The sequence below is a fragment of the Lissotriton helveticus genome, chromosome 1_2 (assembly GCF_964261635.1).
Source record: "Lissotriton helveticus chromosome 1_2, aLisHel1.1, whole genome shotgun sequence".
NCBI classification, from domain to species: Eukaryota; Metazoa; Chordata; class Amphibia; order Caudata; family Salamandridae; genus Lissotriton; species Lissotriton helveticus.
In genome coordinates, this window is record NC_136058.1 from 431677508 (window position 1) to 431701363 (window position 23856).

Genomic DNA, 23856 nt, shown 5'->3' on the forward strand with positions numbered 1-23856 from the left:
ACCCTTACGCACTCCGCTGCTTGCGGAACTCCGCGTAGACCGCCAGAGTTTTTTTGTCACTTTGCGGAGTTTCTCACTGAGGAACTCCGCATAGGCTTAATCTTATCATGAAAAAATAGATATCAGTCATATGTTAAGAAACAAGGGTGAGTAGAAACCTTTTGGGTGGAGTAAAATTTAAGACATTATTATTGTGATTTTTTGGGCAATTAGTTGATTTTTGCAAGCACTAACACTTCTCTGTGTAAAGTAAAGACCTTGAGAGTTTTGTAACTTTCAGACATTCAAATTGTGGATTCTGTTGCCATTAAAAATATTTCCAGGCCTGAAATTTCTTTGGAGGTTGCATGCGGGCAGCCTAAGTTATCCTGCAAGAGTTTCTTGACGAATTCTATTGCAACTACAATATGTGCTCTCTCATGTAAAGTCAGGTTGTTAGAAGCTTTTCTGCAACTCAAGCTACGCCTTACTTTTCACCTGGTGTGGATGCATTTCTCATGTTTAGTGATATCTCCTTTCTGAGTATAACGTTTCTGGCTTTCCCCTCCTGTATATGGCTTTAGTCCAGTGTGAATTCTCTCATGTGAAATGACATTGTATTCGAGACTAAACCTTATCTGACATTCAGAACACACATAAGGCTTTTTCCCCCGTGCGAGTTCGCTCATGTCAAGTGAGAAGTAATTTGTAACCAAAACTTTGCTTGCATTTCGAGCACTCCTAAGGTTTTTTCCCAGAGTGGGATCTCTCATGAAGCATAACACTGTCTTTCAGATTCAACCTTTTATGGCATAAGGATTTTCTCTAGTGTGGAGTTTCTCATCGTGAAATAGCGTTTTTCTCTGCAGCTTTTCTGGCATTCAGAGCACTCATAAGGTTTTTCATCAGTATGGAGTCGCTTATGGTTAGTGAGGCTGTGCCTATCAAATAGGAATTTCTAGCATTCACAGCATTGGTAGTGTTTTTCCCCTGTATGCGTCTGCTCATGTAGAGTGAGATTGAGTTTAAAATGTATGCTTTTCTGGCATTCGGAGAACTGATTATTCTGATGGTGTGTTTTCTTATGGCGCTAGTAACCATCTCTACCTCTGAATCTTTTCTGACATTTAGAGCACTGATAATTTTTTTTCTCCAGTGTGGATTCTCACATGTTCAGTGAGATGAGATTGTTGTCTGAAACATTTTTGGCATTCGGAGCACTGATAAGGTTTTTCCCCAGTGTGGATTCTTATATGCTTAGTGAGACGGCTTTTTACACTGAAACATACCTGGCATTCGGAGCACTGATAAGGTTTTTCCCCAGTGTGGATTCTTATATGCTCAGTGAGACTGCTTTTTTGACTGAAACATATCTGGCATTCAGGGCACTGATAAGGTTTTACCCCAGTGTGGGTTCTTATATGCTGAGTGAGATGGCTTTTTTGACTGAAACATATCTGGCATTCAGGGCACTGATAAGGTTTTTCCCCAGTGTGGGTTCTTATATGCTGAGTGAGATGTCTTTTTTCATTGAAACATTTGTCGCATTCAGTGCACCGATAACGTTTTACCCAAGCGTGTGTCCGTGTATGTTTAGTGAGTCTCATTTTGTCACTGAAACATCTCTGGCATTCAGAGCACTGATAAGGTTTTTCCCCAGTGTGGAATCTCACATGTGCAGTTAGAAGTGATTTAAGTTTGAAATGTTTTGGGCATTCAGAGCACTGGTAAGGTTTTTCCCCAGAGTGGATTCTCATATGTTCAGTGAGATGAGATTTTTGGTTGAAACTTTTTGGGCATTCAGCGCACTGGTAATGTTTTTCCCCAGAGTGGGTTAATTCATGTCGATATAGACTCAGTTTGATACTAAACCTTTTCTGACATTCAGAGCACTGAAAAGGTTTTTCCCCAGTGTGGATTCTCATATGCTCAGTGAGATAAGATTTACGCCTGAAACTTTTTTGGCATACTTTGCACCGAGAGTGGTTTTCCCCTGTGTGCATTCTGTCAAATTCGGTGGGATAAGATTTATGGCTGTATCTTGGTAACTTTTTTCCCTAACTTCGGTTATTTTGCCTCGATTTTAGAGTCGGGCTTGTTTAGATAATGTTCAGCACTTATCTCTAAAAGAAATTGTGTGTAATCTTCTCAACACTTGAATTGAGCAACAAATGTCGGGAAGCAGTCCTGTAACACCTGTTGAAATTGTTCTAGCAGATGATAGTCTTTAAGTAATAGCCTCTCCGGCAGCAACTTAATTTGTGACTGAAGTTTTTCTCAAATCTATTTGTATAGGTTCTTAGCAATGCAGTAATAAGGTGTTAGTCTGATATTTAATGATTAAACTGATAAGTACCTTTTTGCACTGGTATAATTGCAGTAACTGAGGGCGTTAGAGCGTGCAGAGTACTATTGTGGATGATTAGTCGCAGAACATCAGTTCCTTCTACCCTTTCTATGTTTGGGGTAAGGTTAAGGTTTGTAGTTCTGAGGATGAGTATTTATTTACATTAGATATAGCGCAACGGTGCTCCTTTAATCCATTTTTATATTTAACAGTTTTACATATCATTCCTGCACAACAGATAATGTTGAGGCGATTTACATAGAATTACAGAACAGTACACAATAAAAAGGAAACAATCTGGGATGGTCATTAACACAATAAAGTGGTGAATTCTTAAGGTTTTCGCCAGAGTGAGCAGAGTGGGTCGAGGTCCCGAGGCAGATAGTCTCAAACTTGCGTAACTGGTTAAAAACGGTTGTTGAACAAAGGTGTTTTTCCAATCTTTTGGTTGTTAACGTGTCAGCTTCGGAGTCTTCTTTCAGCGTCTTTTATTTGATGGTATCCAGAAGAAACCTTTAGTTGTAACTTTCTTTTATGTAGTGTGTGCTTCCTCTCTAGAATTACATGATGCTTTAGATAACCGTTATTCTGTCATGCTGAGGCAATTTGTCTTTCTGATAATATTTCAGATGAGGATGCTGAAGCGGTCTTTCTACATTATTTCTGATGCTGTGTTCACAGATATGACTTTGCTCTGGGTTAATGAAATGCTAAATTAGAGACTTCACTTACAGGTATAGTACTTTCCTCGCCACACTTACATTTTTGGAAATTGTTTAAACGTAGAATGCTGGATGTCCTTCAGTTTTTCAAAATAATCCTTCTTATGGCACTGACATTCAGTTGCTTAGTGCTAAATCTTGCTTTCTTCGTCCGTAATTTCAATCACCTATAGTATTAAAATTAAATAGTTAATACATGTACATTTCCAAAAATATAATTTACAAGCCAAATCAATGCAGAATTTTGAAAGTGTAGAGCTGTTTTTCAGACAGAGCAGAGTGTAGAATGGTAGCATGAGAGTACTTGGATGTTGGAGTGAGGTTTTGTAGAATTTTCAACATTTTATTAAGCTCACAAAGGATACATGTACCCTATGGAGTTGCAACATCGAATCCCAAAGGCAGATATGAAAGTCATATGGACTGGCACCAAACAGATATTAAAAACATATACACTAATAATTAATTTGTAATGCAGATTTCTGGGAAGGGAATGACTCCTCCACGGGCAACAGGCGTTTTCCCCTGCCTTGAGTTACCACCTACTTGTATCTGGTTTCCTGACTTTTGAGTTTTGGCCTCTGCCTCAAGCAAATCTATTGGGCGTTGTGAGGATTATGCCTAGACCTATCCCTCAACTATGGCCCAGAGTGTGAATCAAGGGCAATGAAATTAAGGCGTACTTTCATGTGTTCATTTTAATCCACCTGATCATTAGTTGTTAGGTTTTTCTGCACCTGGATTTACTGGGTGCAGAAAACCAGGACACAATCTTTTTCCAGACAGAAACCTTAGACTGAAAAGACGCATAAGACTCTGGGTGCAGCAGAAGCAGCCAAGACATATGCTGGTTTTTTTCACTAACTGGGGGAAACACACAATTCTTCCCTCTGTTGGTGTTCACAGTTGTTGTCGGCCTGTGATTCGGTGTTGAGTGCAGAGCGTATCGATTAGAGCCGAGGAGGATTTGAAGAGCAAGCGGATCGGAGTCTGGGACGACTGCCAGGGTTTGTTTTGTGACCGGTTCCCGCTTCACCCGTGTCTTGTTATACGGGCGCTTTAAGTTCTACGGATCTGCGATGGAGGCAGGAACGGCCGCTGCCGGCACCGTGGTGCTAAGGCGCTGCTAGTGCTGCTCGTGCGGCGGCTGCTGCAGAGCACAGAGGAGCCTTGGCCTGCCACCTGATATATGTCAAAAATGTGTTGATTATTTTTTTTTTTCCACAGTCCACAGGCAAAAATTACATCATCACTTGGTCCCATGCAGGGGATCAGAAAGCCTCAACAGAATTATAACAGGTGGACAAAGTGCATTGATCAATGTAAATCAGCTCCTCCTCTTATTAGATAAGCCAAATGAAAGATACAGCTTCTAAGTGCCCCAGAGCTTAGAGAGAGAGAGATAAAAAAGAAAAAAAAGAAGATGATGCAACTTTGCTAAGCCAGCAGATAGGTCTAAAGAAAACTCAACGGCCTTCTGTAACGGTAATTTCTCCAGGTTGCTCCACCAAGGTGTTGTATGCGGAATAGCCAAAAAGCGTGGACAAACTCATCCTAATTTGGGATAAGTAATTATGAATCTAACAAGGAACAAAGAAAAAAAACTAATAAAAAACCACTTCCCGGCGTGGCTACCGGCCGAGAAAGATAGCCGCGTTCTAGCATAGCTCTGTGACTGCAGGGCACCTTCCCCGACAATCCGCACAATAATCCTGACTTCAGCAGGCGCTGCTACGGCTGTATAAAAACGGGAGATCTTCTGGTTACCGGTGAAGCAATCCGCTACTCCAGACTCCTAAAACTCAAGCGGCTACGAGACAGTGCAACCAGGGCCTAACAGCACTACGGAAGCCGGGGACTAAAGTTTCACGGCGGCCCGGCATACAGATGACCCGACAAGAACTGCTCCTGGACACAGAATAAAGGCGGCGAAAACCAAAACGGACGCGGCTGCGCGCACAGGACATCCTCGGACTACAAGGTACTGGTGACTGCTGGAGGAGGCAGAGAGGGGGCTCTGAGTGAAAACCCGACGTTACCGGGCAGGGACTGTGGACTGGGGACGCCGCAGTACGGCAGCACATCAATAAATGGGGGAAATGTCTGACCACATTTGCCTGTCGTATTGGCCTAGAATAGCAAGAGAATTAGCCGCCCGGAAAGTAGTTGCCGCCATGGTGGAAAACTTCTTTCCAATGGAATCAAGGTGTCTGCCATCTTGATCAGGAGGAGCCGATAATGGAGACGAGGGATTCCTGGCACGACGTTGTGCTGCCTGGGAGATAACCAAATCTGGCTTTGGTTGATCAATAAGACAGACTGGGAATCATCCGGGGCCTTGTACTTCATATCCAGGCGTAGCAGGACTGCAGGAATGGAAGCAGGGTTTTCATGACCTTCAAACCGTCCTGCCAGATTAAGTCAATGATCGGGATAGCCCAAACCTGTTTCCGTGGCTGGTCTTTGGAATCATACAAGAAACAGTCGTATTCCTTGGTGACTCTAGGAAGTTGGAATCTCTTGGACTCCCTGTCCATTAACATGAAACCCACCTATGTCAGCTGACGGAGAGTCAACAGGAATTGGAGTGGTAGGTGACTGAGTCTGAATTTGATAATTGTCCCACTCAGTAAGGAGGGATCTATCATCCAACTCCCCATTTTATCTGTCATCACCGGAGGTGGCGGCTCGATGATCAATGAAGGCAGAGGAAGATGCGTCTGTAGGACAGATCAGGCCGACTCCGAGGGAGGAAATCAGCGGTAGTAGTCATCAAGCATATGTTGCAAATTAGAGATGAGAGACATGGGCATCTGCACTGTTGGATTCTCAAGTGGTGGTTGAGTATTAGGCTTAGGGTAATAATCATATCCTTGGTCATCATCAATATCTTGGCATTTGATAAGAAGCTCCAAAGGAGTACGAGCAGCACGGAACCTGTCATCCTCTTCCGAATCCTCCTTATCAGCCCCATAGTCAAAAAGCTCCACAGGAAGATTTGGAGATGGTTGAATTGGCAATAGATCCAAAGAAGAATTCCTACGTTGAAGTAGGGAAACATCCGTCGTTCCTGTAGGCGGCAAAAGTGTTGCTGAAGAGTTCAAGGGGATTAGAGACATCAAAGCTGAAGGTGGAACCAAGGATGCCGCTGACAACTCAGCGGTCGACGACGAAGTAACGTAAGGGAAGGCTTCTATGCTGTCATTGAGGCAACCGTCGACGAGGCATCTGTTGACGAAGCAGGTAGAGCCTTGAGAGCCATCGACCGTCTCGTCGGCGAGGAGGCATCCGTCGGCGACTTACTGGAGACATACCTCTTTTTCGTCGACAACGAAGTGAGGGAGGTGGCAGACGGGCGAGGCTTCACCGACACCATGACAAACATCAACTGAGAGGACGCCGACAGCATAATCATTGTAGGTTGAGGAGAAGAGAAGGTAGAAGTCGTTGTCGTAGCAGTGGCAACGGAAGTCTTCATCGACGACGAGAGACCCATTTTTTTTAGGCAAATGTGTCTCAGGAAGAGACTTAGATGCCTGAGTTCTCTTCCAGGGGTTATCTTCTAGGGGTATCCTGATCAAAGTCATAAGCAATGAATATTCCCGCCCACGTGCGGGGACCCTGGAAATAATATAAAAATATATATGTAAATCCCATATAACTAGCTCCTCATATATGTATGCACATATATCATTTTTTCTCACACCAATGCAGCCCCAAAACTGAGGCTAAACAATGTAATTACTCATACATGTACTGAATTAGCAAGGAAATAAAAAACACATTAGGTCAAATGGCCCTTGAACTCTGTGGTTTAATGAGCAAAATACTCATACATCATGAAAATTGCTAATAAATAGACATTGTTAGCCCATAGGCTGCATTGTAAAGCAAAAGCATAGAAAATTAAACCATTTTCAACAAATAAAACTGGCACCGTCCCTTTAAGGCAGCCATGACCCCTGGCTTCCTATCATGCCTCAGGGGTGACAGTGAGGTCAGTTGTTCTTTGCATAACCCTGAAGACAGGGCTCAACAATGAATTAGAAACACATAGTCATATCTCATTTGCCTGGGGAGGCGGCTGGGTTGCTTATGACTTTGATGAGGATACCCCTGGAAGAGAACTAGGATTACAGGGAAGTAACTTATCCTTCTCTTCCAGGGGATCCTCATCAATAGTCATAAGCACTGACTAGAATAGCAAGCCCAACCAACCACCAGCAGGCAAATGAGAAGAAACATGACCCAACCAAAACAATTGTAACAGCCAAGCTAGCTGTTAAACAGATTCCGCAAGGCCTACTTGGGTACCTGCTCTAGCGTCTGAATCTAGACAATAATGCCTGGTAAATGTATGGACGGACCTTCAGGTGGAGAAGTGTGGCTCAATGGTTAGAGCAGGCAGACCTCGATGCAGAGCTTTGGCCAGGTACCAGGGTTCGATTCCTGCCTCGGCGGGTCTCGGGCTCATTAATTCCCCTGACCGGATATTCTCGCCTCAGTGCCTATTCTGATCATGGGTCCCAGGCTGCAACTCTGGGCAATAGCTTGCTTAGTCTCCACAACGGCCCCACAACGCAAGGGATGCCTGGTCTGCAACATGGGGGTGCCCAGGAGTGGACACTTCACAGGGAAAGCCAGGCAGGGTTCCCTTGCGGTATTCGTACAAGCGCCGGGAAACCCACAGCGGGTAGCTGTGCACTATACAAGCACAAAAACATTTACATTTACATATACATTTCAGGTCGCTGCCTTACAAATCTCAGACATAGGCAAATTATTAAGAAAAGCCGCAGTAGCCGCTTTCCCTCTGGTAGAATGCGCCTTGGGAGAAAAACACCCAGGGTCTTCTCCGCCAACTGATAAGCCAGCTTAATACAAGAAACTATCCACCTTGAGATAGAACGTTTCGAGGCTGCATAACCTGGTCTGATCGATCCATAGTTGACAAATAACTAATCAGACTTACGTATAGTTTTGGACTTATCAAGGTCAAATTTCAGAACTCTTTTCAGGTCCAAAGAATGAAATGCCCTCTCAGCTGGTGTGGAGGGATTGGGAAAAAAGGTGGGTAGAGAGATGGTCTGGTTTACCTGAACATTTTACACCACCTTAGGTAGAAAAGAAGGATGTGTTCTCAACACTAGCCTATTCAGACGGAACACTGTGTAAGGCTCTTTGGCACAGAGAGCTTGAATTTCGCTCACCCTGCGAGCCGACGTGATTGCTACCAAAAAAGCAGCCTTCCACGAAATATGCTGCAAAGTTGCTTTATAAATGGGTTCAAAAGGTGGACCCAACAATTTTGATAGCACCAGGTTCACCTCCCTGGGGGGTGACGGAGGTTGCACTGGGGGATAAACCTTTTCGAACTCCTGCAGAAAATCCTTCACAGCTTGCAACTGGAAGAAAAGAAGGTTGGGAAGGTGATCGCCTATAAGCTGTTATCGCAGCCAAATGCACTTTAATAGAATTAAACTTCAACCCAGCTTTAGCCAGATACAATAAGTCGTTCTGCATACACCACATATAGAAGCGCTTCCACTTGCATGCATAAGAATGTCTTGTGGAAGGACGCCGTGCCTCTTTTAATATGGACATGCAGGTTTGCGGAAGTCCTAGGTGGCCGTATTGTATGACCTCAAGAGCCATGCTGCCAAGCTCAGTGACGGAAGGTTGGGATGATGAATCCTCCCATTCATCTTGGATAGCAGGTCCGGCCTGCATGGCAGCTTCCTTTGCGGGCTCACTGACAGATGGAGAAAGTCCGTGTACCACCATTGTCTCGGCCAATCGGGGGCGATGAGGCTCATCGCTGTGTACGAGTTCGTCAGCTTGCTCCCCACCTTCGGGATCAGCGGAAGGAGTGGAAAGACGTACACAAATTCACCTGAACAGTTTATCAAAAGGGCATTCCCTTTCGACCCTGGGCGGTAGAATCTTGAGGTGAAGTCTCGGCATTTGGTGTTTTCGTCGTCCGCGAAGCGATCTATGGTGGGACGACCCCAAGACTGGAAGATGTCTTCGACAACCTTGTCGTTAAGAACCCAGTCTTCTCTGTCTTCGAAATGCCGGCTTAGAGCGTTTGCAGTCACATTCTGTTCTCCTGGGAGGTGGACTGCTGTGATTGATAGATTGCGAGCCAGGAGCCAATGCCAAATGTTTTGGGCCTCCAGCTAAAGAGCCCGTGAGCGTGTACCTCCCTGCTTGTTCAGGTAGTACATTGTGATGGTGGGGTCCGTCTGTACTAACACGGACGAGTCCTGAATCGAGGGAAGGAACGCTTTGAGGGCGAAGTGGACTGCCCTTAACTCCAGCATGTTGATGTGGTAAGTACGCTCTTTGAGGGACCACAGACCTTGCATTTGGAGATGACCCATGTGTGCTCCCCATCCTTGCAAAGATGCATCTGTGATTAACGTCTGGGCAGGAGGAGTTTGATGGAACAGAATTCCGACCTGCATATTTTTCTTCTTTGCCCACCAAGGAATGGATGCCCGCGCTGCGTCTGACAGTGTGATTTTGTCATCCCAGCATGCTGACTGTTGGTCCCACTTGTCCTCCAGATCCTGCTGAAGAGGACGTATTCGTAGTCTGGCATTCGGGACCAGGAAAATGCAGGATGCCATCGACCCTAGCAGGGAGGCGATCCTTCGCACCTTTAGGTCCTTGCTGCGAAGCACCAGTTGACACTTCTGAACTATGGAACACTGTCTCTTCTCCGAAGGAAACACTTTTCCTACCTCGGAGTCTAGCAGAGCTCCTAGGAATTGTATCTTCTGAGTAGGCTGTGAGATTGGCTTGTTGAAGTTCACATGCAGAGCCAACCGGTGGCAGAGGTCGATGCAGCTCAGAAATTGATTTCTTACACTGTCTGGGGAAGGACCTTTCAACGGCCAGTCATCCAGGTATGGGTACACGAAGACACCCCTGCGGCGTAGAGCGGCCTCTACCACTGCGACACACTTCGTGAACACTCGAGGTGCTGACTTCAACCCGAACGGGATGACTTTGAACTGGAAGTGAGAGGTCCCCAACCGGAACCGAAGCAATCTTCTGTGATTGTGAGCGATCGGCACATGAAAATATGCATCTTGTAGGTCCAGTGAACACATCCAATCTCCTCTCGTGAGATGCGAAATATATTTGATGAAGCGCCAACATGCAAAACCTCTCTTTCTTGACATACAGATTGAGTGTTCTCAAGTCCAGAATGGGTCTGTATTCTGCTTTCTGGCCCTTTTTCCTGACTAGAAAATATCAAGAATACACTCCTTTCCCCCTTTGAGAGATTGGCACCCTCTCGATGGCCGACTTTTCGAGAAGGATAGCCACTTCTTTTTTCAGAAGTTTCAGCTGATGACTTGATGTTGGCATTGGAGGAACGGGTGTAGGCAGTTGTTGGAAATTAAGACAGTATCCATTCTGAAGTGTAGCTAACACCCAGCGATCTTTTGCAATGGTATGCCACTATTCCATATGATGCGCGATGCTTCCCCTCACTGGAGTGGTTAACGGCGCTGGGGGAAGGAAGGACTAATGGCTTGGATTGGGCTTTGTTGGAATTGTTGCCCTGGCGCTGATTTCCACCACCTCTGGAATTACGCCTGCCTCTATATTGAGACTTCTGCTGCCCCTGTTGGTCCTGACCCTTCTGCCACTGAGGGGTTTGAACCCTCTGCTTGGAAGAGATTTTACTGTAGGGGCGAAACCTCCTCTGAAACTCTTTTTTCTTTTCAAGCCCCACGGCTTTAAGAGTGTCTAATTCTGCTTTCATACGCTGCATCTCTTCATTGGTACTTGCCCCAAACAACGATGTTCCTGAAAAATACAAGGTCAAGATCTGGGATTGAGCTTCTGGTTTCAATGCAGTAAAACATAGCCAGGAAGACCTTCTTGCACACACTCCGTGAGCATAGCCATGCGCTGAGAGGGTCGCACCGTCCGCTGCAGCGCTGATGATTTGGTTGGAAACTTGGCTGCCCTCCAAGAGAAGCTCCTCAAAGTCCTTTCGATCCTCTTGCGGAAGTTTCTCGATGAACCGCTGCAGAGAATCTCATAGGGACCTATCATAGCGGCCCAAAAGTGCTTCCACATTGGATACTTTCAGGAGTGAGGCTGAGGTGTTGCAGACTCTTCTTCCCCATGAATCCTGCGACTTGCTCTCCTTATCATGAGGTACAGTGGAGTGGAGTTCTGGACTTTTTGGTTCTGTCCAGAGGTGTCAGGGATAACACCCGAAGACCCCGCCTGTCTCGGTGCACAAACAAACAGAAACACGGGCTTCTCGATGGTGGCGTCAAAGACCAAAGGTTTATTACTGCAGGGACACAGAAGTCACAGAAACTGCACAGGGGCAGTGTCTAGGAGCCTGTTCAATTTGTACAAAGAGGGTTACTCCTTAAATACTAAATATTCTGCTCGGGGCAAATTCTTTACATGTTACCACAGTTCTAAACATTCGTGTCTTGAACAATAAATATTTGGCGTTGCACAGGAATCGTCAACAGTATCTGATGTCAAAACATTACGAATGAGGGGTTCCCACTATTCCATCATAATCCCCTGTCAATTTCTCATTCAAGACCCGGACCGCCTCATCGTAAATTTCGTTACCTCCCCCTAATAAAGGCCCAGAAGGAAAGGAGCAGAGCCAGGTGCAGAAGATAGAAAGACAGGATAAGAGATGTTTGTGGGTCGTAAATGGGCACGGTTACCAGCTTCGGCCGCCTAATCATGATCAGGCCAACGAACACAAGAACCAGTATAGCAGGACTGGCCTCAGGCTGGGGAGGCAGCTCTTGCCGAGTCATGCTGCCACAGCGTTGCTGGCCTAAGGTGCACGTGTCCCTCGCAAGGTGAACCGCCGGCTAAAGCCTACGTGTCCTTAAATGAAAAGAGGTCATTGCGCGTCCATTGACTATGTGAGGGCAAGGAATACAAAATGGCTTCCGTGTTCTAAGATGGATGCCATGGGTAGAACAGAAATGTGTTTGTAACTGGAGTGCTCTTGCTCGTAGCATAGCGAAAACACCAGGATATACTAAATGGATCATTTGCGGTTCACTGATACCAAAATTATGCATTTGCGACAATGTTACAAACACGAGTAAAATCGTCACGGAACCTCAGCCCTCCTTTTGCCCTTACATAGGCAATTACTCAGTCTATGTCAGAGTCAGAGTCTAATTCTATGCTCATTAGGTCAGTGACATGTTGTTGCACCATCATCTTGTCTCGTACCTTTTCTCCAAATGCAGGTGGTTTTCTGAAACAGGTTGCAGCACAGAGACTACACAAAGCGGGACCACATTGGATAATAAGGCAGCACGAGAACAGAAATACTAGGATGGCACCAATGACCATCAGAACCTTCCATCCCCACGCTGATACCAGAGTCCAAAACCACTCCATGAAGGACCAGTTTCCCTTATCTACGTGTATAGAGTCGGAAATCTTGTGTAGCTTAGAGATCGCTTCATAGACTGTTGGAGCATTATTTGGAATAAAGACACAGCAGCTCGATTGGATCATTCTGCATACCCCACCTCGATCTGCAAGTATTACGTCTAGAACCATTCGGTTCTGCAACGTCATGAGACGATCCGCCTGAAGCTCAGCTGTTAAGTTACTAAGGGCACCAACAGTTTCTGTAATAGTAGATTCAACTACCCGTGTTAGTTGACGTAGATTTCTACTATTGGCCATAGGCCCCCAAAACGGAAGGAAACCTTTGAAGAAGTCTCCAGCTTCCTGACCAGCGGTATCTTCCTTGCTGAAGACACCTCTTGCTACTCTGGTCTTGTGATAATCTGAAGAAGCAGTGTATGTCGGAGGTAACAATCGAGCAATATAACATGAACCTGAGAAGTCAGCAGGCAGCCATGTATACGCTCTGTCTTGACAGATGAAGTAAGTACCCCTAGCAGTAAGGAAGGCAGGGGAGGAGTTAGACGGAAATACGTAAGTCTCAACGCACTCACTCCTCCCTAGCTGAGCTCTCAGATTTCTCCCATTTCCTTGCAAACAGACCTGACCTCGGTGAGGCACGACCCAAACTGAAGTGGAGCTTTTACGCTTGCTTTCTCCCAAACTAAGGCGATACTCTGTAGAGTTCCAACTCAAATACACCCGTAATTCATCTCTAGGGTAAGATGGAGTATTGTTGACGTCTTTAATCATGTCAATAATTCCCTGGACTAAAGCTTTGTTGGCTGAGTTGTATTTAGTGGACCGTGGTGGACGCGGAGGATAGGTCTCAAGGGCATATGAAAAAATGGTCTGAAAGGCCTGAAATGATCCATTGTAGCTAAAAGGCAAGACTAGATAGGGAATGGCTTTATCCATAGTGTGAGGTATCAAGCCGCACACCCAGCAGTCTGTAGTATTAACTACCAGTTGGTGTTGATGCAAGAGCTGTACAAATGTATTGTTAATAAATTCTGAGCGTCGAGCTTGTTCGTGTTCAGGAAATGAGTGAAAAGAATGCATAGAAGAAACCGTAGAAGTAGTAGGATCAAGGGGAGGTACTGTAGTTACCGGCATGAAAATCAAATGCACACCAAAGATGATTCCACCCACCAACGTTATCAAAACGATTAAAAACGTAACTGCACATTGCATTAGAAAGCATTTGCTGTGAAGTATTCGGTACAGTCTATTTCTGCGAACATAAATTACATTCTTTCTTTGCAGCTCAGGAAGCTCCATCTTCTACGACCGTTCGCGACCACTGATGATGTGTACGTAGATGAAAATGCCTCTATCAGCCCTGGGAGTTCCCAGAACTAACAGAAAGATCGACCTTGTGTCTGACCCCCGCAGATTCAACTAGGTACACAGCCACGACCCTACGGCTACCCAGACGGCAAGGCAAAATTTTGAAACAACAAAAATAATAGTAAACTTCCTGGCTGGAGGCAATGTATCAGAAAATTCAAATGTGAAAATTGGCAGTTGCCTGCTTTATTTGTCCATATTGCGAGGTCGCAAGTTGTATCTCAGTTTTGCAGGAACTGTCTGATCTGGAAACAATGTATTTTCAGCTGACGTTACAATGTTCACGTTCGCAGATGGCAAATGTTCAGGGTTCAAAAGAGCAGTTTCAGGAGGAGAGTCAGAGTTTGATGTATCTGTGATCAGTTCTGCATCACTGAAAGGTATGAACCTGGGGACTTGTTCTGTTTCAGAGGCACCGATTCCTTTCTTTACCCAGTTGTCGTAAGGAAGTGGCAGAGGCACACGTTTGACGTGTGTCGTATGGATCCAGTTCTTCCTTCCGGCCACACGAATAGCAGTTCTCGTTGCTAGTAAGACTTGAAAAGGGCCAATGAATCTGGGCTGAAGATTTTTCGTTCTTGCAAAATTTCTAATGACCACCTGGTCACCCGGTTTCAGCTGATGGCCTGGACTCTCCGGTGGCTTTGGCAATGCATCGAAAACCTGTTGGTGAATAAGACTCAATTTAGCAGTCAAGTCGAAAAGGTAATCAATTAACATTGGGTATTCCAGCTGCTTGAATTCTTTTGGTCTAGGTACCCCCCAAACATTTGCAGGACGACCAAAAACTATTTCATATGGACTAAGCCCTACTCTAGAATGTACAGTTGCTCTTGTTGATAGCAAAGCCAAAGGCAATGCGTCTGGCCAGGACAAACCCGTGGATGCTTGTATCTTAGCAAGTTTCAGTTTAAGGGTGCCATTGTAACCTTCGACTAAACCCGCGGACTGGGGATGATTCGCACTATGAAACTTCTGTCTAATCCCTAGGCCGGCACACACACTCTGCATAACTTTCCCTACGAACTCACTTCCGTTATCTGACCATACAATCCGTGGCATTCCGTATCTGGGGAAGTATTCTTTAAGAAGAATTTTGGCAGTGGATAAGGCAGTATTGTCTTTTAGCGGGTATGCTTCGATCCATCTGGAGAAAGCACAAACTACCACTAGGACGTATTTCAGATTATTACAACGATCCATGTGAATGAAGTCTAGCTGGATCACTTCGAAGGGGCAGGAGGGAGGAGCGAAATGACCTGCAGGTGTGGGGATTCCCTTGCCAGGATTATGCATCAAGCATACCATACAATTCCTCACCACTCTCTCTGCGCACTTACTAATCCCATCATTCTTCCAAACTGGAGCCAACATCTTACAAATCCCTTTAGAACTGATGTGCGCTGCTCCATGTGCCATCGTCACTACTGCAAGCACATACGCATCAGGCAACATCCAACGCTGTTGTTCCGACAAGTCAATCCAACACCCACTCGAGTCCAATTTACCCGTGCTCTCTTTCCATGCAAGCTTTTCCTCCTCAGTCGCCTCTTTCTGAATTTCTTTCACGCTTTCCACTGTGTCTTCACACATTCCAGACTCAGAAATCCATCTTGCAGACGTTGCAACATACATTCTACTCATCATATTTCTAGCTGTCTGTTTTGCAGTCTCATCGGCAAAAGCATTCCCACGACCAACATCATCCGTGATTGCTTTATGAGCACTGCATTTCACAATCGCAACTTCAGTCGGCAAGGTTAGAGATTCCAACAAGTCATTAACTAGCTGGCCATGTTGAATCTTAGTCCCATGGGACGTAATGAAACCTCTCTCTTTCCACAAGCGGCCAAAACTATGGGCCACGCCGAACGCGTATTGACTATCTGTGAACACATTTACTCTCTTTCCCTTAGCTAAAACGCACGCTCTTGTTAGCGCGATCAATTCTGCAGCCTGGGCAGAATTCTGACTCACTCTTGCAGTCTCCACAATCGTACTCAAAGTCGTTACTGCATAAGCAGCAGTCACATCACCATTCTCTAATTTGAAGCAAGACCCATCAACATACAACGTTCCATCTGGATCTGATAACGGAGTGTCTTTTAGATCAATTCGTCCTTTTGTTTCTTCCTCAGTTTTGAAACAACAGTCGTGTGGTTCGGAATCACTCGACTCTTGGCTAGTCGGCAACAATGTTGCTGGATTCAATACATTGCATCTTTTGATCTGAATATGGCTCGCTAACAGTGTCAGTTCATAACCTGATAATCTAGCACTGGTAAGGTGCTGCGTCTTGGTTCGGTTCATGAGTGTATCTACAGCATGAGGAACCATAACTACTAGCATGTTGTTCATTACTAAACCAGCAGATTGTCGAATGGAGGCTGCAGCTGCGGCTGTAGCTCTCAAGCAACTAGGCAACGCTCTAGCTACTGGATCTAATGTTGATGAAAAATACGCACAAGGGCGTTGTTTATCACCAAATTTCTGTGTCAACACACTCAACGCGCAACCTTCTCTCTCATGGACATAGAGCGTGAAAGGCTTACTGTAATCGGGTGTACCCAATACAGGAGCTGAACACAGTGCATTTCGTAACTCAGAAAAACTCTGCTGACATTCAGCAGACCATGGTACCGGACTCGGAACACCTTTCCCAGTCAAGGCTACCAATGGTTTTGCCAAAAGAGAAAAATTTGGGATCCATTGCCTACAATATGAGGTAATACCTAAAAAGGCACGTACTTCTCTCTGCGTGCTAGGAACATTCATCTGTGTAATTGCCTTTATTCTCTCTGGGGTCAACTTCCTTCCCTCCTTTGACAAGAGATGACCTAGGTAGGTCACTTCTTGGCAGCAGTATTGCATTTTTGAAGGTGACACCTTGTGATTCAAATTTGACAAATGATGCAATAAAGAAATCGTAGCTGTTTTGCAAGTTTCCTTGTCATCAGCAGCCACTAGAAGATCATCAACATATTGTATTAAAGCAGAACCAGGAGGAAGTACGAAGGAATCTAACTGGCTTTTTAATGCTTGACTGTAAATGGATGGGCTTTCACAATAGCCTTGTGGAGCGCGTTTAAACCTGAAGCTTCGTCCTCCTAGAGAGAAACCGAAGATATCTCTGCTTTCTTCGGCTATCGGAATGCTGAAAAAGGCATTTTTCAAGTCGACAACCGAAAACCATGCTGCTGTAGCAGGAATCAACGTTAACAATGCAGTAATGTCTGGAACCACAGGAAACTGTGGAATCACAATTTTATTAACCTCTCTAAGATCAATTACAAACCTATATACTGGAGGTTTTGTTGGGTCAGTTCGTTTCAAAATAGGCAGTACAGGACTATTACAGACATTACCTCTAGTTTCTTCTATAACGTCTTTCTCAATCAGATCATGCACTATCAGTAGGAGCGCACGCTCACCTTCACTAGAGATTCTGTATTGTGGAATTCGTGGAAGTTTGACATTTGCTTTCAAAGTTACTATATAGGGTGGAATTTCCAATAGACCTACATCATTAGGACCAGTCGCCCAAAGAGTATCAGGGAGTGAACGCAGCTCTGGTGGGAGCGCATCCATCGACAAGTACATCGGAGAGATTATTCTTTTACCCAACGTAAGCTGTACTCCTTCTGGAGAACAGTATAATGTCGCATATAGGCGTTTTAACAAGTCAAAACCAAGCAGATTTTCGTTACAACCTGTCGTCAAAATCAGGGGTGCTTTTAATTGACAGGGTCCAACAGAAATAGACAAAGGACCAGAAACAGGGTTATGAACAGGGGCGCCCGAAAAACCTACTGAAACGTTTGTTGAGCCAGACAAAGGTGCGCCAGGGAGTTTCGCATGTATGATAGAACTTTTTGCTGCACCAGTATCCAACAGAAACGGTTCGACTATACCTGATGTTGCTACTGCGACATAAGGCCCACTCTGATCTACTGGAACTGATACTACTCCCTCTCTTTGTCCATGGCTGTCCTAGTACTCACTTTGCTGACCTTCCTCACTAGCTTCATAATAGTCTTCAACATGATACTGTGGAGACCTATTCTGTTGGGCAGATTGTCCATTTCGCTGGTCGAAATAATTAGAAGGGCGATCACTCGTCTGCGGAGGCATAGCACCTCTTCCTCGACCTCTAGAATTTTGCATATAACCACCACGACCTCTCTGAGCAGCCGCAGTATTATTTTGCGTTCGAACAGGACACTCATTTTTGTAATGACCTTCCATTTTGCAATAAGCACATTGATTCCATTGGTATTGTGGCCTTTGAAAATTATAATCCGTTCTTTGATATGGCCCTTGCTGTATATTAGTCTGATTCGTGCGAGGCGGATAAGCTTGTTGTAAAAGTACTTTAGTTTTTAAATCTTTCGTCTTTTTATCTGTTTTTTCCTTCTCTTCTTTATCCCTATTTTCATAGTACTGGGCAGTCGCAAGTATTTGCGCAGTCGTAGAGACAGCCCACGCACTTTCAGAATTCTTTAATTTACCACTAAGTTCTGGCAACAGATTGTGCACAAATTTATCAACAAATAATCTCTGGCCTCCTTCTGTGCTCATATCCTGACCACTATGATCCACGAAAGTCTCCTCGAATCTTGTGAAAAAGTCGGAGACGCTTTCGTCTTTCTTCTGTTTGCACGCGGACAATTTGTCCCAGTTAACGCGCAGTGCTGGCATCAAGGTTTTCATTAAATCGATTATTCTACCGGGCAAATTAGCAATTAAGGGTTCAGGTTTAGAACCACCGACTTGTTGACCATCCGCTGCAATTATAGCTGCCCAATCACCACCTAGGGCAACTGGATGATTCTCTTTACGAATTTTAGCCCAAATTGGTTGTGGTACTACATTACCAAATAACAGATCTATGTCAGCAAGATTCAATACACAAGCGTCAACTGTTTGAGCCAACTCTTTGTAGTACCCTGCAGGATTTTTACGCGGATCTGGCAAGGCCTGTTTCACTGCTAATACTTCAGCTCGCTTCCATGGAATATGTATCCATACTCTCTGGAATTGGGCCGGAGCGGCTGCGATACCAAGCGGTGCATTAGCTTGCACAGCTTCACGCCAAATTGGTGGAACCTCTCTCATTGGGTATTGACGATTTTGTTTCGTACTACGTTTCCCTAACTCTCTTGGTGAACGAAGGGATGAGTCGGTCCTATAACTTAGAACCAGTTCCATCGCTTCTTTTATATTTTGACCGACTATCATACCTGCAGCAAACTCTTTCTGAACATTAATTAATTCCCCTAGATTTGATTCAGGGTCATCCTCTTCCAATTCCTCACGTAGAAGGAAACACATTTCATCGAACACATATCGTTGTGTCGGTTCATTCCATTGCATAAATGTATCTAATACATCTTGTACATTATATCTTCCAACTTTTGAAACCCATCTAAGAGCAGTGGAATCTAATATTCCTCTTTCTTCAGTACTGGGAAGCTGGCTACGCCTCTGCACAGAGTCAGAGGTAGGAGTCTTAATCAGAGTTTTATAGAAGGGAGATAGAATATTAGAGACAGAATCAGTGATTCTCCGACGAACAGAAAGTGGAGTCATAATGTTAGCAGAGGCAGTAAATAGAGTAGCAGTTGGAACAGATAGATTAGGAACAGTAGGAGTAGCAGGCAAAATAGCTTGTGAACTAGCAGGTGTGAGCGATACAGGCATAGGTAAAGAAGTCGGCAACCCTGAAAGAGGGGGTGCCAAAGGAACATGAATATTGACCACAGGAGGTACAGGAACTTGATTCAGAGGAGCGGGAACACCAGGTTGTCCAGCAACCGGTAATTGAACATTCGGTATAAGTGGAGCCGTAGCACCCTGTGCATACGGTGGGGGTGATCGTAACAAGTAAGACAACAGGGGATCCTTTTCAGGGTCCTCTACTGTCTTAGCTGTACTCGATGGCAAAGCAGGATAGCACTTGTCTATCGCTAAATTACGCTCTCTATTGGCCACCTCCATCGCTTTTTCAGACTCGTTGAGTTGCAGCTGCTTAGCAGACTGTTCTAAAGTCAACTCTTGCTCTTTCTGTTCTTTCTTCAACTTTTTAATTTCTCTCTGTTTAGATTCTTTTCGCCAATAACGGAAAGAATCAAACATTGCCGGCCGGGCTTTCTTCTTAAACAACCTTCTTTCTAGATTATCGAGAACTTCAGGTTCAAAACTACCATGTAGTGGCCAACTAAGGACACCATCTTTCTCTGTATAGTGGATCCATACCTCGTTATAAGAGATAGGGCCCACACCAAATTTGCAATATAGATCATAAAGAGGAGTTCCAATCGGAGGAACCAAACACGAGTCCTCTAACTGGGAATCACTGTTGCAACTAAAACAAGACAACATACAATTTTTCCGACTTACCATTTTATAATCCGGAACACAGAACAGACAAAATACAAACAAAAGGGTGCGCACTTGAACCAAGAACTTAGGCCTACCAGAACTGATAAATGTATCGATACCTGAACTGAACCGAATGATTATCGTAACCAGAATAACCAGTGATAATCTTACAGAACTGAACTGAACTGAGAACTAAAAGGATTATCCAAACAGGAGCAACCCTCACAAAATACTTAACTGAGGCACTGAAGACGTCACCAAGGAGAAACCCGTCACGTCTCGCCGTACTGAGGACTGCACCTCGGGTCCAAGACAGGGCGACGGTCAAGGCAACGGACCACTGCAGCCGTCTGAACGGGAACCCTCGTGGAAGAGAACGTCGGGCCACTTTTGCGATATGCCGGGATCGATGAAGTGGGGCGCCTCCCTCTGAAATCTTCACACGAAGCTCCTCGAACTCTTCAGGCTTTTGGACCGGTACCGAATGACGTCGCCCCACGTTGGGCGCCAATTGGAGTTCTGGACTTTTTGGTTCTGTCCAGAGGTGTCAGGGATAACACCCGAAGACCCCGGAGTTCTACCTGTCTCGGTGCACAAACAAACAGAAACACGGGCTTCTCAATGGTGGCGTCAAAGACCAAAGGTTTATTACTGCAGGGACACAGAAGTCACAGAAACTGCACAGGGGCAGTGTCTAGGAGCCTGTTCAATTTGTACAAAGAGGGTTACTCCTTAAATACTAAATATTCTGCTCGGGGCAAATTCTTTACATGTTACCACAGTTCTAAACATTCGTGTCTTGAACAATAAATATTTGGCGTTGCACAGGAATCGTCAACAGTATCTGATGTCAAAACATTACGAATGAGGGGTTCCCACTATTCCATCATAATCCCCTGTCAATTTCTCATTCAAGACCCGGACCGCCTCATCGTAAATTTCGTTACCTCCCCCTAATAAAGGCCCAGAAGGAAAGGAGCAGAGCCAGGTGCAGAAGATAGAAAGACAGGATAAGAGATGTTTGTGGGTCGTAAATGGGCACGGTTACCAGCTTCGGCCGCCTAATCATGATCAGGCCAACGAACACAAGAACCAGTATAGCAGGACTGGCCTCAGGCTGGGGAGGCAGCTCTTGCCGAGTCATGCTGCCACAGCGTTGCTGGCCTAAGGTGCACGTGTCCCTCGCAAGGTGAACCGCCGGCTAAAGCCTACGTGTCCTTAAATGAAAAGAGGTCATTGCGCGTCCATTGACTATGTGAGGGCAAGGAATACAAAATGGCTTCCGTGTTCTAAGATGGATGCCATGGGTAGAACAGAAATGTGTTTGTAACTGGAGTGCTCTTGCTCGTAGCATAGCGAAAACACCAGGATATACTAAATGGATCATTTGCGGTTCACTGATACCAAAATTATGCATTTGCGACAATGTTACAAACACGAGTAAAATCGTCACGGAACCTCAGGAGGAGGAAGCTACAGCATGGGATTTTCTCGCCGCTGCGATGATGACCGAGTCTGGTGGCGGATCGGCTCTGAGGAAGAGTGGATCCTCCTCTGGTGAGTGATATTTCTTGAGAATCCTCGCTGGAGTGGCCTTTATTGTCGCTGGGGTGAGGAACACCTCCATAACCAGTTCTATAATCCCCGGAACCAAGGGTAGCAGAGGTTTGGGCGCAGACCTGTGATGCAAAGTCTCGAAAATAACTGAGGTTTTGGTCTGGTTCGTTGTCATGGGAACTCCCAGCTTAAGAGCCCCTCACCGAAGGTGTCTTGAAAGGTAAAGATGTCATCCATGGGAGATATTCTGGATGGAGGACTATCCGTCAAGGTCAGAGAATAATCCCCATGAGATCGAGTAGGGGAAGAGGATAAAGTGGGAGATATGCTTTCCCTTCTTCTGCTCCTAGACCTGGACCTCCGTCTGCTGGAGCACACCGGGGTGCGCGATCGTTCTCTGGGCCTAGACACTGGTTTGTCTCGATCTGCTGCTAGCCTGGCCACTGTTTCCTTGTCTGGCGCCCAGTGATGAAGAGGCCTGGACCCCTCTTCCTTTTAGCAAGAAGACTCCTGCTCCCAGGTGTAGAGAAGTCGACATACGACTCGACGTCGAGAGTCGATGCTTTGACGCCGACGGAGGATGCTTCGACATCAAGCACCGGTGGAGTGGCGTCGACGGAGACTGCTTCGACGTCGAGTGCCGGTGATGATGCGTCGACGGAGTGTGTCTCGACGTTGAGCACTTGTGGCGAGGCGACGACGGAGTGTGTCTCGACGTGGAGCGCCGGTGGTGAGGCGACGACTGAGTGTGTCTCGACATCAAGCGCTGGTGGTGGGACGTCGGCGTGTGCCTCGACGTCGAACGCTTATGACTAGGCGTCGACGGAGGAAGCTTCGCCGTCGAAGGCCTGTGATGAATGTTGGATTTATAGAGCACGTGGTTACCCTGGAGCGTCCCAGCGCTGTACCACTGGGGAACCCGTCCCGGCTTTCCCTGTGTTATGGTCCCTTTACTGGGCATCCCCAAGGTGCAGCCAGGCATCCCCGGCGGTGATGGGGCCGGAGTAGAGATTAAGAAAGCTATTGCCCAGAGTTGCAGCGTGGGACCCCATGGTTAGAGTGGCACTGAGGTGAGATTTATCGGGCCCGCTGACATTGGTCCTGCACCCGGCCGCGTCGGGAATTGAACCCTGGTCCCGGGCCGACCTCTGCCTCCGGGTCTGCCGACCCTAACCGTTGAGCCACACTTCTCCACTGATGCTGCGTCAACGACAGCTTTCTCTACATTGAGCTCCTATGAGTCAACGGAGACCTCTCCCTCGATGCCGAACATCGCCCGGTTGCTGTCAGCGGAGGTACCTTGGATCTCGACGCTGAAGTCTTCATCGTCGAAGGAAGCTGACTCGTCTTCGACGTCATCTTCGTCGCCGCTGGAAGCGTCGACGCCGATCCCGACGCCGAACGTGAACACGTCGGGGCTTCTCTCGACATCGATCGCATCCTTCGTTTTTTCTGTCTCTTAGGAGACCTACCTCTTTCAGAGAGGCCATAGATCCTTATCCTCTCTCTATCCTTGAGGGTTCTCCTAGAAAGATTCTTGCAGTGTTCACAAGTGTCTGCAGAGTGTGTCTCAGGGAGACAGAGGATACACACAGGGTGTGTATCAGTCCTGGCCTTCTTCTTCCCACAGGAAGGGCAGGTGTCAAAATGAGAAGGCATTTTGACAAAAATATTCCTTTTTTGAAAGTCAAAAAAGGCAGCACTAACACTCTAAGCGTAAAAGATGTCGAGTGAAAGTAAAAATTGAGGAAAATCACAAGTATTTTTTGACAGAAAGTCAAAAAAGGGAGGAGCTGTTAAACCAGGGTCCTGACTGAAGGAGCCGGAAAGAACAACTGTCCTAACTGTCACCCTTGAGGCATGATGGGAAGCCAGGGGTCATGCCTGCCTAAAAAGCACGGTGCCAGTTTTATTTGTTGAAAATGGTTTCATTTTCTATGCTTTTGCTTTACAATGCAGCCTATGGGCTAACAATGACTATTTATTAGCAATTTTCATGATTTACGAGTATTCTGCTCATTAAAACACAGAGTTGAAGGTCCATTTGACTTAATGTGTTTTTTATTTCCTTGCTAATTCAGTACATGA

The 23856-nt window shown here is 45.7% G+C and overlaps 1 long non-coding RNA gene across 1 annotated transcript in view; it reads right to left on the reverse strand.

The window, feature by feature from the left end:
- Positions 1 to 3068: 3068 nt before the first annotated feature.
- Positions 3069 to 23856, reverse strand: part of LOC144807648 (uncharacterized) — a 65067-nt gene continuing 44279 nt past the window's right edge. Inside the window, exon 4 of the long non-coding RNA XR_013606370.1 lies at positions 3069 to 3215. This is a non-coding gene — a long non-coding RNA (uncharacterized LOC144807648). The remainder of the gene's footprint in view (positions 3216 to 23856) is intronic.